This window comes from Alligator mississippiensis, chromosome 3, assembly GCF_030867095.1.
Source record: "Alligator mississippiensis isolate rAllMis1 chromosome 3, rAllMis1, whole genome shotgun sequence".
NCBI lineage: Eukaryota > Metazoa > Chordata > Crocodylia > Alligatoridae > Alligator > Alligator mississippiensis.
Window position 1 is genome coordinate 221,172,200 of NC_081826.1, and position 12,015 is coordinate 221,184,214.

Here is a 12,015-nt window from a genome sequence, read left to right on the forward strand (position 1 = left end):
GAGACTTCAGGAGGGACAAAGACTATTCACACCTAGTGGATCAAAACCCAAATAACTGGGAGAAGTATATACTGAGAATTTATATTAACATAGATATGCATATTGGCTGCTAATATAAGGCACACCATGGCAGGATAACCCAGAAAAGGGAATTGCTTTTTAAGGGAAAAAATATTCTACACTGAGCAAGGGAAACGATATTGCCTTGGAGAGAAAGGAAGCTGCATTTTTAGACAGTCTTGCAGATCAAGGCTAAGATGCAGGGATAAGGTAAAATCATAGTTCTGATATTTACTTTGAGGGGGAGGGTCATTTGTTTATTTTTATATCTTTGCCTGCATCTTAATGTATGATTTTTTTATGTTTGTTCTTGTTTTTATAATAAATATATATTTTTTTTATTTTGTATAATATACTTATTGTCAATGACAATGGTAATTTAAATGCATTTGACCATAGATGCATGTCTCTTCCAAGGTAGGGGAAATCTCTTTCCTGAATGCATGCCCAGAGAAGGGTATGATTCTTCTAACTGGCAACACATGGCAGAGAGGTACATGGGACTGGAAAGCACCCCTGAAGATATGAGAACACCCAGGGAGTGTATCTCAAAAGTGTACTTGGTTGCATCTGGGGGCAGGGTGAGTCACAGTTTCCTTGGCAAAAAACTTAAGGAATTTCAGATATGTCAGCTGTCAAGGCCCAGCTCCTGTGTGCTCAGTGGGTGGTCTAAGTAGGCACCTCTTTTGTCTGTTCCTCCCATCAAGCCAGGCTCCATAAAAAGGGAAATTAAAAATAAAGGTGGAAGATATGAAAATAAACTCTAGGAAATGGCAATTCAGTAAAAAGGTCTAGGTTTTACTTCTCAATATGCAAGAACCTTAAGGAAGAATAATGGTCATAGGTGCCAATGTTGTCATTTTGTATCAACTAACATCATCATCTTCCTAGGTTTGGCTGAAGGTGGCTAGGAGTGCTGCCATTCTTCAAAATTGGCTTCTTTTGCAGATCTCATTAAGGTTTAAAAATGTACCTGAAGTAGATGTTAAATCAAGCTCTAACCTCTGATTATTTGATTTCTAAATATGAATATTATATTTGGGACCATGCAAATACATGTATGTTTCCTGTCTCACAGACATTACTACATGAAATTGAGCCTTGGTTTGTATCAGGATGCTCCTGCCTCAGGCAAGGGGTCGGACTAGATGACCTGCAGAGGTCCCTTCCAGCCCTACTTCCCTATGATTCACATGGCTAATCACTAGTAGCCAGACAATCTGAACAGTCAGTCTCTTCTTTGGAAACTTTAAGCTGCTAAATTTCCAATAAGTTCAAAGGAAGTATGCTACAGAATGTGAATAGTACTGTATCCAGAAAACTGGAAGTTCTTATGGCAGGAGATTTATTTATTTAATTACATTTAAATTGTGGGAAAATCTAATACCAATTTTATGATTCCGCATCTTCTTATGATGCCAAACAAGCCCTAAAAAAGTGCTAGTTTTCTGATAAACTATATCAAGGTCAATACTGTTACAGCTCTGAAACAGCTAAACCACCTGGTTCATTCATTTTAGTCTAAATCCTCCTGATACTCCTTTCATCAGTGGAGCTGCCAACACAAACTAGGATTTTTCACATGTTGGCTCTCTTCTTTAATACTTCTGTCTGTCACACAGTAACTGCATCCCTCTCCTCATCATGGAAGTGTCATACAATATCCTTTCTGGATTGGAATATAAAACTTTTAAAACAACTAAGTTGTATATTCTTTTATTGGAACACCACAGCTGACTCCTTTGGCACATTCTTTTTTTAAGGAAGCCACAGCACAGCTAAAAGCATAGCCTGCTTAGAAACAGCAATATATTGTGGACACAAATAAAGGAATCCATTCTGTTATTTCAGGCAGATGCGAAACATTTTTAAGTGAAGAATTACCAAATAATTTATTACAGATTGTCTCTGTAAAATGAGCTATTGTGTTTGTAAAGTAGATGTAAATGACAGAAACAAACACAAAACCAAAACTTAGCCAACACCCCATTTCTTCCTCTCTCCCCCCCCCCCCCCCAACTCTCCTCTGTGACAAGAAAACCATCTTTAAAGCAATTGTTATCTGGCCATCCAGATTCAGTGTGGGATTGTGTATTTCTACCTATTCCTTTCTGAAACATTGGCTTTACTAAGAATGCCTCTGACACAGATTGTGCTTTCTGACCATCTATTGGTTATAATAACAAGAAGCAATCCTTTGGTAATGTGCAAACAGAAGCCAACTATGCTGAGAGATCAAAAAGCTACATGTTGAAAAGATCACAATTGTAACCATACAAACATTGGTAAAAGCAAGAATTTGAAAATGGTTCTTGGTCCTTTTAAGAGATGGTATAAACAAAAATCCTAACCACATTTAGCAGAAGTGGGATGGGAACCAGAGTTCACTGACAGAGTGACATTTGTTGCATGACCGGCCCCTTTAAAGTGCTTTACAGCAGTGCCCTGACAGAAGTGCATGGCTGCAGAGGGCTTTAAAAGTGCCTAGTCACATGACAAATTCATGCTCATGTTATAAGGGTTCAGATGAAGGCACTCCAAAATGGAGCACCTTCATTAATTTCTGTCTATCCCTGCATGAGATTGGATCTGGGCTAAGGTAGCTCAGTCTTGCCCCCAGTGCAGTCTGCAGGAAGGGAAAGGGAGAAGGGAGAGGAGGGACCTCTGGGCTGGAGTTTGCCCAGCCTGAGCTGGAGGGGGAGGTGTTTGGATTGGATTCCCTACCTGGCAGGGGGGCTTCAATCCATGCACAGAATGGATTCTGAAACAGAATTAATTCTGAAACCAGAAGAAAGTTGAATAATTTCTAACTTGTTCTGTTTTCATGTTTATATAAGTCTGACATTCAGAGTTCAGCTAGAAGCAGGAAATGTTTCATAAGAATATCTTGTCCATGTGAGATGTTCACCTCAGTTTTGCAAAACCATGAAATTCAGATAGCATCACTAAGGTTCAGAGTATATCAGCACTTTGCTAATTAGACCTTTTGTAGTTTGCTAGTTTTTACCACTTTTGTCCTCTTAATTTAAGTGAAGATTCATGATTTTTCTGTAGTTGCCTGAGAGAGGATATCTACCAGAAAAAAAGTTTATTGTAAGCCGCAAGCAACTAACATCTGGGAGAATTAACAGATCAAACAGAGCTTAATGGATTGCCCCATAAATTATAGTTCCATGCAGAGATTAAAATTGTCCTGTTAACAAATTTAATGTTTCTGTTCTCTGACTTTTAGAGGCCATTGAGTACAATCAAGCATCTCTGGTTTCAAAATGAATAGGCAGTAGTCAGAGATTAAACCGATATTATATTTCTGCTCTCCTGCCTTGATCTTTTTGGAGATGGAGCCTCCTGACTTGGAAATTACAAGAAATTAAATATCTAGACATTTGCATTTCTACTGATTGAAAAAAATATAATTATGGGAAATTTAATACCTACATCCAAATTTAAACAGATATGCACAGATGGGAGCATCTGCATTTCTGTTTCCAGAGACTTATCAACCTCTTAAAGATTAAGACTATGCTGAAATTAATATTTCTAATTAGCATGTTGCCAATAAAAGTTTCTGAGCACAGATTAAAACATTTGGGGAAAGCTTCATATGGCCAGGAATAATCATTCAAATAAACTTGTATTGCCTGCTTATTTTGTTAAAAGAAAACTTTAAAGAGTCAGTTGCTGTGGAGATGCTTGCTTGGCCTCTTCTCATCCCTGGCATGGATATATATAATTTGCCACAGATATATTTGTCAATTATATATATATAATTGAACATGCATTGCTTGCTCTTAATATACTCCTGATATTCTAGACATAATAATAAGCAGGACTGAAACTGTCCTTTAATTGTCATGAGGAAAGTACATAAAGAGGATCAATAAAAATGGAACAGTATTTTTGTGCGCAATATCTACATTTTTATTGGCCAACACTCATGTGCTATTCAATATAAAGGTAACCTATAGAAACTATTGGACTCCTTTCTGATTTTGCCAGGTAGATAAACTATCTGATATCAGGGATTGGATAATACTGACCAATAAATACATACCTATGATGTGCAATTGTTTGATTGAGAAGCTCTACCCCTGCCTTCTCTGATGATGCCCTTAGAGGATTAGAGTTAGACCTGAAAAATAATATTGGAAAAGATGCAGAGTCTTCTCCCAACAAGTCCCCAAATTTATACTCATCAGCTGATGTGTTCCAGTAGGACAAGAAGTCATGAACAATCCCTACCCTATTACAATCTTCAGAGGCAATTGCATAGGTTCCTTCACTTCTATCCCACTTGGAGGTAGCCATCTCCCCACAAAACCATTCATTAATCTGAAGCAAGGAATATTCCATTCTCTTCACATTCTTCAAAGAAGTGTCCTGGAAAATATCAAAGAGTGAGTAATTGGTTACATTCTATTTAGAAGCAACAGGGTAGAAAATGTACATGAGGCAGCAATGCATTTATCAATAGCTGGGGCCCAAGATATATTTGTTTGTAAAATAAATGTGAACACTTCAGGGAACTTTACAAAGCTAAATGGCAAGTAAGGAAAATCCAATAATTACCTGAAAGCATGTAAACTACATGGTGGCCAAGGACCTTATTACACAGTGAATTGGGGCAGTTCCTGGAGCTCTTAACAGCTGGATTGTCTGTACTTTAACACCTGAAACTAGTTTTAAGCACTCCTTATGCAGCTCAAAATTATGCCACTTCAGGGCAGGATAATTTCTGAACCATGCTACCCAATTCATGTTGCACTAAGGTTTAGCCACCTGACCTGCCCACCCTCCCCTGCTGGTCTGAATTGAGTCCACTGTCCCTCCCACCCTCCCCAGCATCCCATACCCATTCTCACTGCCTCCCCAACCCCTCCCCCCACCACTTACTTATGGCTGCCCATGCTGTCTGTTCCAGGGGAGCTGGCTCAGCCTGGAGAAGAGCAGCAGTCCAGCAGCAGCAGCTGGGCAAACAGGTTAACTCTTCCCTGCCTGCCTCCCTGGGGCAGACAGCCAGACAGCTAGAAGTAGGTGGAACTGGGGGAGCAGAGAGGGGAGCCCCAGAAGTGTAGGGAAACTGGAGGAACCTCAAGGATCAGGAGGGAAACCTGGAATGGGAGGCGGGGTGGACTTTTACCATTCAGTACCCCACATCGCTACTGGCCTGCAGTGTGACTGCTCCAAACTCAACAGCTATCAACATCTGTGCAGCTCACAGTTTAAGGTGTAACAAAGCAGCCCTAAGTGTTTAAGGAATCTCTCTCTAAACCCAATGGTACAGCTTTATAGAAAGATTCAAACCTCATTCAAGTCCATTGCATTCTCAGCATCAACAGTAACTTAATATCCTTCCTGATGATATCCAACCATCTTTGGTTGATAATCCAGAAGATTTATCACTGACAGCTGCTACCTTGAATATTGCATTCATTACAGCATAAAAAGGAAGTATACCATAACCCTCCCTGGCTACTGGTTGCTAGTTATTCAGTATGGCATTCTTCATTAGCTACTGGAGTTCCTGAGAAACCTCTGCTTTAGTGGTTTGTTCTTGCAGGATTGTAGAAAGAACCATAAGGAACCATCGTCCCTGCACTAAATGAACATGCCACTTGAAACAATCTACTGATGCAAACACTATTAGTTACTGGGATACCAGTCCATCAAATAAGCTTTTAAAAATCCCCCCAAATAAGTATTTTCTGAAATATGACCTATTTTTTATGGATTTGTAGCTCCTACATCTCTTTTTTTCCTCCGAACACTGGAAGTAACATCAAAATCTAATTGGCAACTGATACTGCCTTGTTAGTTTGGATCAGCCATGTTGAAATGAAACTGTTATGCTTGTGATGTGGATTTTGTCACCTTATCTAAACATGTCACTGCTGTTTCTTCATCCATGTGATAATTTGCCTTGAAACAGTTGCACGGGTGTCCCCTCAGTCAGCCAATTCCCTATTTGTCACTGTACATTTGCACTTTTACTTCCCTACATGCAAAGATGCTTCAATTAATAATGTAAGTTGACCAAACGTGTCAGATTCCACAGGCGGTTGCACTTTCACACAGAATATCTGTGCATTCTCAGATTTCAGAATTGTTATTGCTGCTGGTTTTCTTCACAGAACAATTTCAAGGCAGCACAAGCAGAGGAGAAACTATATCATGCTCCATAGGCAAATAATACATTAAGGTGTTTAGTAATGCTAGACCAGGCAATGTAGACACATTAAAGTCTGATTTCACGATCGAAGCTGGCCTCAGAAGTACCAATTCAAAAGCTAAAAAAACCCAAAAAACAAAAATTAAAATCATAAGCAATTCCATCCATGTCTCCATTTGTTATTTCCCACCTCATATGCTGCCCCCACCCCACACATCTTTCTTTCCTCTTGTAACCAAAATGCAGTCTTTCACATTTGTGCCACATTCTGGTGTTCCAGAATGAAACACACCGGGCTCCAGCTCCAAGTCACTTTTCACCCACTTCACCCACCCAGTGTGATGAACAGCCACTTGCAGGCAGCCAAGTGGGTAGGAGGTGGCCAGGAGCTGCAGCTGTGGACTGGGGCAGGAGCTGCCCACTTGCAGCTTCCCCCCTGCCTGACAGGGCATCTGGTGCCCAGCATACTTCCTCAAAGTTTCCCCTACTACCTGCTACCCAGAGCAGCACAGCAGGGGCAGAAGGAGGAGGAGCCGCTGGATGCTTGGGGAGCCAAGCAGTTCCTGGGTGGCTGTGAGAGCACTCCCCCTAGGAAGCTGTGCACTCTGGCTGGGGCCAGGGAACTGCTATCAGTGGGCATGGGGAGAGTGCAAGCAGGGGTGTGGTGTGGGCTGCAGAGCACTGTGGAAACAACCACAGGCCAGATGCAACCAGTTGGTGGGCCAGATCTGGCCCTCGGGCCATATTTTGCCTACCCCTGGGCTACACCCTACTTTGTCAGATGCTATGAATCAGCATGTATCATGCATACAGGAATCTGAGAAATAATTTTCCAACATTTCAATACAGACTTTTAAAAATTCCTGACTAAGGACCCCATGGACCAGTACCAGAGGGAACAACACAAGCTCTTAAAGACGTTACCTCTGAAACTACAAGAGAGGATTTCTGCTTCTACCTCTCAGATTCCAAGCCAGGCACCTTTTACTTACTACCCAAGATCCACAAACCTGGCAATCCAGAATGCCCCATTGCTTGGCACTTACATCACCACAGAAGGAGTTTCTAGTTATGCTGACTATTCCCATATGCCATGGGAGCTTCCAGCGATTTGAAAAACACCAAAGATTCCCTAAAGAAACTAGGCTTCATTGATAAGCTTCCAGCAAACACTATATTGGGTACCATGGATTGCAATCTCAATGCACCTCAGTACATCAACATAGCATCCCCCATGAGACAGATAAGCCATAAGGAAATTTTCTTCGGGGTGACACTGCTGCTGTTTCCATTCCACTCTCCTGCTTTGCTCTCATACAATATTATTTCATATTTAGAGACTGCCTGTACCTACAAGTGAACAGCACTGCCCTGGGAACACACATGCTCTCCAGTATGTCACAGGTACCCTCTCATCCTCTTAATATACCTAAGGTACGTCGATGACATATTCATTGTATGAATAATGGGGAAAAATCTCTAGAGAAACTCCACCAGGACTTTAACGACTGCCAATCCTCCATCAAACTGACTCTTAGAATCATAGAGTCATAGAAAACTAGGGTTGGAAGGGACCTCTGGAGGTCATCTAACCCAACCCCCTACTCAAAGAAGGACCATTCCTAACTAGATCATCCTAGTCAAGGCTTTGTCTAGGAGGTTCTTAAAAACTCCAATGATGGACAGTCAACAACCTCTCTTGGTAACCTGTTCTAATGTTTTACTCTCCCCCCTCCCCTTTTTTCCCCCACCCAGGAGAAATTTTTTCCTAATATTTAACCTAAACTTCCCTTGCTGCAACTTGAGACCATTGCTCCTTGTTCTGTCATCTGCAACCACTGAGAACAGTCTAGCTCCAGCCTCTTTGTAACTACCCTTCAGGTAGTTGAAACCTGCTATTAAATCCCCCCATCACTCTTCACTTCTCCAGACTAAATAACTGCAGTTCCCTTAGCCTCTACTCAGAAGTAATGTGTTTCAGCCCTCTCACCATTCAAGTTGCCCTCCACTGGACTCTATCAAATTTGTCCATATCCTTTCTGTAGTGAGTGGCCCAAAACTGAACATAGTACTCAAGATGTGGCCTCTCCAGTGCTGGGGCATAATCACTTTCCTTGACCTGCTGACAACACTCCTACCAGTATAGCCCAGGGTGCTGTTACCCTTCTTGGCAACAAGGGCACACTGCTAGCTCATATTCAGTTTTATTGTCCACTGTTAACCCCAGGTCCTTTTCTGCACAGGTGCTGCACAGCCAGTCAGCCTCCAGCCTGTACCGGTGCATGGAACTGTGCCGCTCTAAGTGCAGATCTTTGCACTTGTCCTTTTTGAACCTCATGAGATTTCTTTTGGTCCAATTCTCCATTTGACTAGGTCACTCTGAATCCTAGCCCTATGCTCCAGTATATCTAGTACTCCCCCCAGCTTGGTATCAACTGCAAACTTGGTGAGGGTGCACTCTATACCATCTTCCAGGTTGTTGATGAAAATATTGAACAAAACTGGCCACAGAACCTACCCCTGGGGCACTCCATTTGGACTGGCTGCCAACTAGACATTGAGCCAGTAATTAATGTTCTCTGAGCCCAGTGCTCCAGTCAGTTTTCTATTCAACTTACAGTCCATTCAACCAGCCCATACTTCCTGAGCTTGCCTGCAAAAATGTTGTGGGATACCGTACCAAAGGCCTTGCTAAAATCAAGGTACACCACATCCACTGGTCTCCTCATATCTACAGAGCCAGTCATCTCATCATAGAAGGCAATCAGATTGGTCAGGCATGACTTACCCTTGGTGAATCCATGCTGACTGTTCCTAATCACCTTTTTCTCTTCCAAGTGCTTAAAAATAGATTCCTTGAGGATCTGCTCCATCACTTCTCCAGGGACTGAGGTGAGGCTGACTGGTCTGTGGGCCATGGATCCTCCTTTTGCCCTTTCTTAATTATGGGCACTATGTTTGCCCTTTTCCTATCATCTGGGACCTCTCCTAATCACCATGAGTTTTCAAAGATGATGGTTCTGCAATCACATCAGCCAACTCCCTCAGCTCCCTCGGGTGCATTCCATCTGGCCCCATGGACTTGTACACATCCTCGCACTTAGAGCAGGTTACATTCCTGGAAAAGGCACTGTAAGTCGAAATGATGCAAGTCAAATCTGATTTTCCCATAGAAACAATGTTATAATAGGGGGTTACATTCCTGACCAAGGGCCTGATGCCCAACTTTTTATAGAAATGACCATAAACACCATATTTAAACCAACTATTTAATTTTATTTAATCAGAAGGTGAAGGAGCACCTTCACCAGGGTCATGAAATGAGCTTCTTTGGGGAGATTTTTGGGGAGACTTAGGGCCACTTGATGGCTTTTTGAGAAACTAATCCACGGAAGTTTGTTTTGCTGCCCTCTTTTTCTCATTGTAAATTTCTCTGTAGCACACATAGGCATTAGAGATCAAGTTGTTGGTCTTTGAGCTGCGTTCAAGGTTGGGATCCATTTTTTCAAAAATTACCATTGCAGCTTCCAAATGTTTGAAGGCCTCACTCATCTGCTTTGTTGTCATGGTACCTTGAGCAGGACTCTCTTCAATCTGGGCCTGATTTACTGCCTTCCTTTTCTCCTCAAGATGGACAAGCTCTTCATTGGTCAGTTCCTGGGAATGAGAGGCCAGCAGCTCCTCAACATCTTCTGTTTCAACTTCTAGCTGTAGCAGGCCAGCCATCTTCACAACATCAACAGTGACTTCATCTACTTGGTCTTTAAATCCTTGGAAATCAAAGACAAATTCTGGACACAATTTTTTCCAGACACCATTGAGGTTGGATTCTGTAACCTCCTTACAAGATTGTCCAATGGTCTTCACTGCATCCAGGATGTTGAAGCCCTTCCAGAATTCCTTGGGGGTTGGTCCACCTTCCTGGTCTGTGATGCTGATGACCCGGGTTCTTCTAAGGTAGTAATCCTTAAAAGATTAAATGACCCCCTAGTCCATAGGCTGGAGCAGCGATGTTGTGTTGGGGGGCAGGAAAATGACCTTGATGTTAGGGTCTAAATCTGCCAGGTGTGCAGGATGTCCAGGGGCATTGTCTAAAATAAACAAGCCTTGTGTGCAAGGTTGTTCCTCTCACAATTCTCAACAGCCGGCACAAAATAAACAGTGAACCATTCCTCAAAAACGGCCCCAGTCACCCAAGCTTTACGATTTGATTTCCAGATGACTAGAAGACTGCCTTTAACATAACCCTTAAGTGCTCTGGGATTCTCAGAATGATAAACAAATAAAGGTTTGAGCTTGAAATCACACACAGCATTTGAACCAAGCAAAAGGGTAAGCCTATCTTTAGCTGCTTTAAAACCAGCCATAATTTTTTCTTGTTGGACGATGTACATCCTGGAAGGCATTTTCTTCCAGAACATCCCAGTCTAGTCAACAGTGAAGATTTGCCTGGCACAATAACTTCCCTCTTCAATGATTTTAAACAATATTTTAGGAAAATCTTGAGCTGCAATCTCATCAGCACTAGTAGCTTCACCTTGCACCCTGATGTTATGCAAGGCATACCTGCCTTTAAAATGCATGAACCAACCCTTACTTGCACTGAATTTTTCATCCTTGGATCCCTCACCACATTGTTGCTTCACAGTGTCAAAAAGACTCAAAGCCTTGCCTTGAATGGTGGCTAAACTCAAAGGCACACAGTGCTGAGTTTGATCCTGAATCTACAAAATCAAAAGTTTTTCCATCTCAGCCACAAGTCCTGCACATTGCCTTATAATAATGGATTGGAATGAGGCCACACTTTTAATTTCACCACTTATTTTTTCCTTTTTTCTAATAACAGGTTTGCACAGTAGTATGAACCAGGTCCAATTGCCTACCAATTTCAGTTTGTGACAAACCACTCTTGCTAATCTTGATCATGTTGGCTTTCACCTCTAATGTGATGGCTTTTCTCCATTTCTTACCAGAACCCTCACCATCACTAAAGCACTGCCTTTTCCTATTATCAGCCATTTTTAAGAATATAAGAAACATCAGGAAGCAGAAACCCTTACACTAAGAAACATCAGGAAGCAGACTCAACACAGTACTGAATATAAAAAAGCTTAACACTAACACTAAGAATCCAATAATCCAAAGAATACAAGAAATGTATGCACCGGAGCACATCAGAAAGCAGGAGCACACCAGAGCACATGAAGAAGCAGACTGACTGGATGATGTATGGCACTGGATCCTTGCACTTACAGCATGCCGTAAGTGAGAGGATCCAGTGCCGCAAGTAATAACATAGGTGTAAATGGTGGAGCACCGCAAGTCGGAGCACCAGATGTCAAGAACTGCCTGCAGTCCCTAACCTGTTCTTTTGCCACTTTTGGCTGTTCACCTCCTCCCCAAACTATGCTGCCAAGTGCAGTAGTCTGAGAGATGACCTTGCCTGTGAAGACTGAGGTGAAAAAGGTACTGAATACATCAGCCTTTTCTGCATCCTCTGTTGCTAGGTTGCCTTTCCCATTCAGTAAGGGACCCGTGTTTTCCCTGATTTTACTCTTGTTACTGACATACTTATAGCAACCCTTCTTATTATCCTTCACATCGCTTGCTAGCTGCAACACCAACTGTGCTTTGGCCTTCCTGACTTCATCCCTGCATGTCTGAGCTATACTTTTATACCCCTTATACTTCAATACTCTATCCAGAATATCCATTTCTTAGATACCACTGTGAAAGACTGAAATAGTCACATTGCCACCATATTGTATCAGCAACCAACCAACCAC

General features: G+C 42.0%; 1 pseudogene; it reads right to left on the reverse strand.

Moving 5' to 3' along the window:
• Positions 1-9,610: 9,610 nt before the first annotated feature.
• LOC102558029 (tigger transposable element-derived protein 1-like) lies at positions 9,611-11,248 on the reverse strand (annotated as a pseudogene).
• Positions 11,249-12,015: the final 767 nt, after the last annotated feature.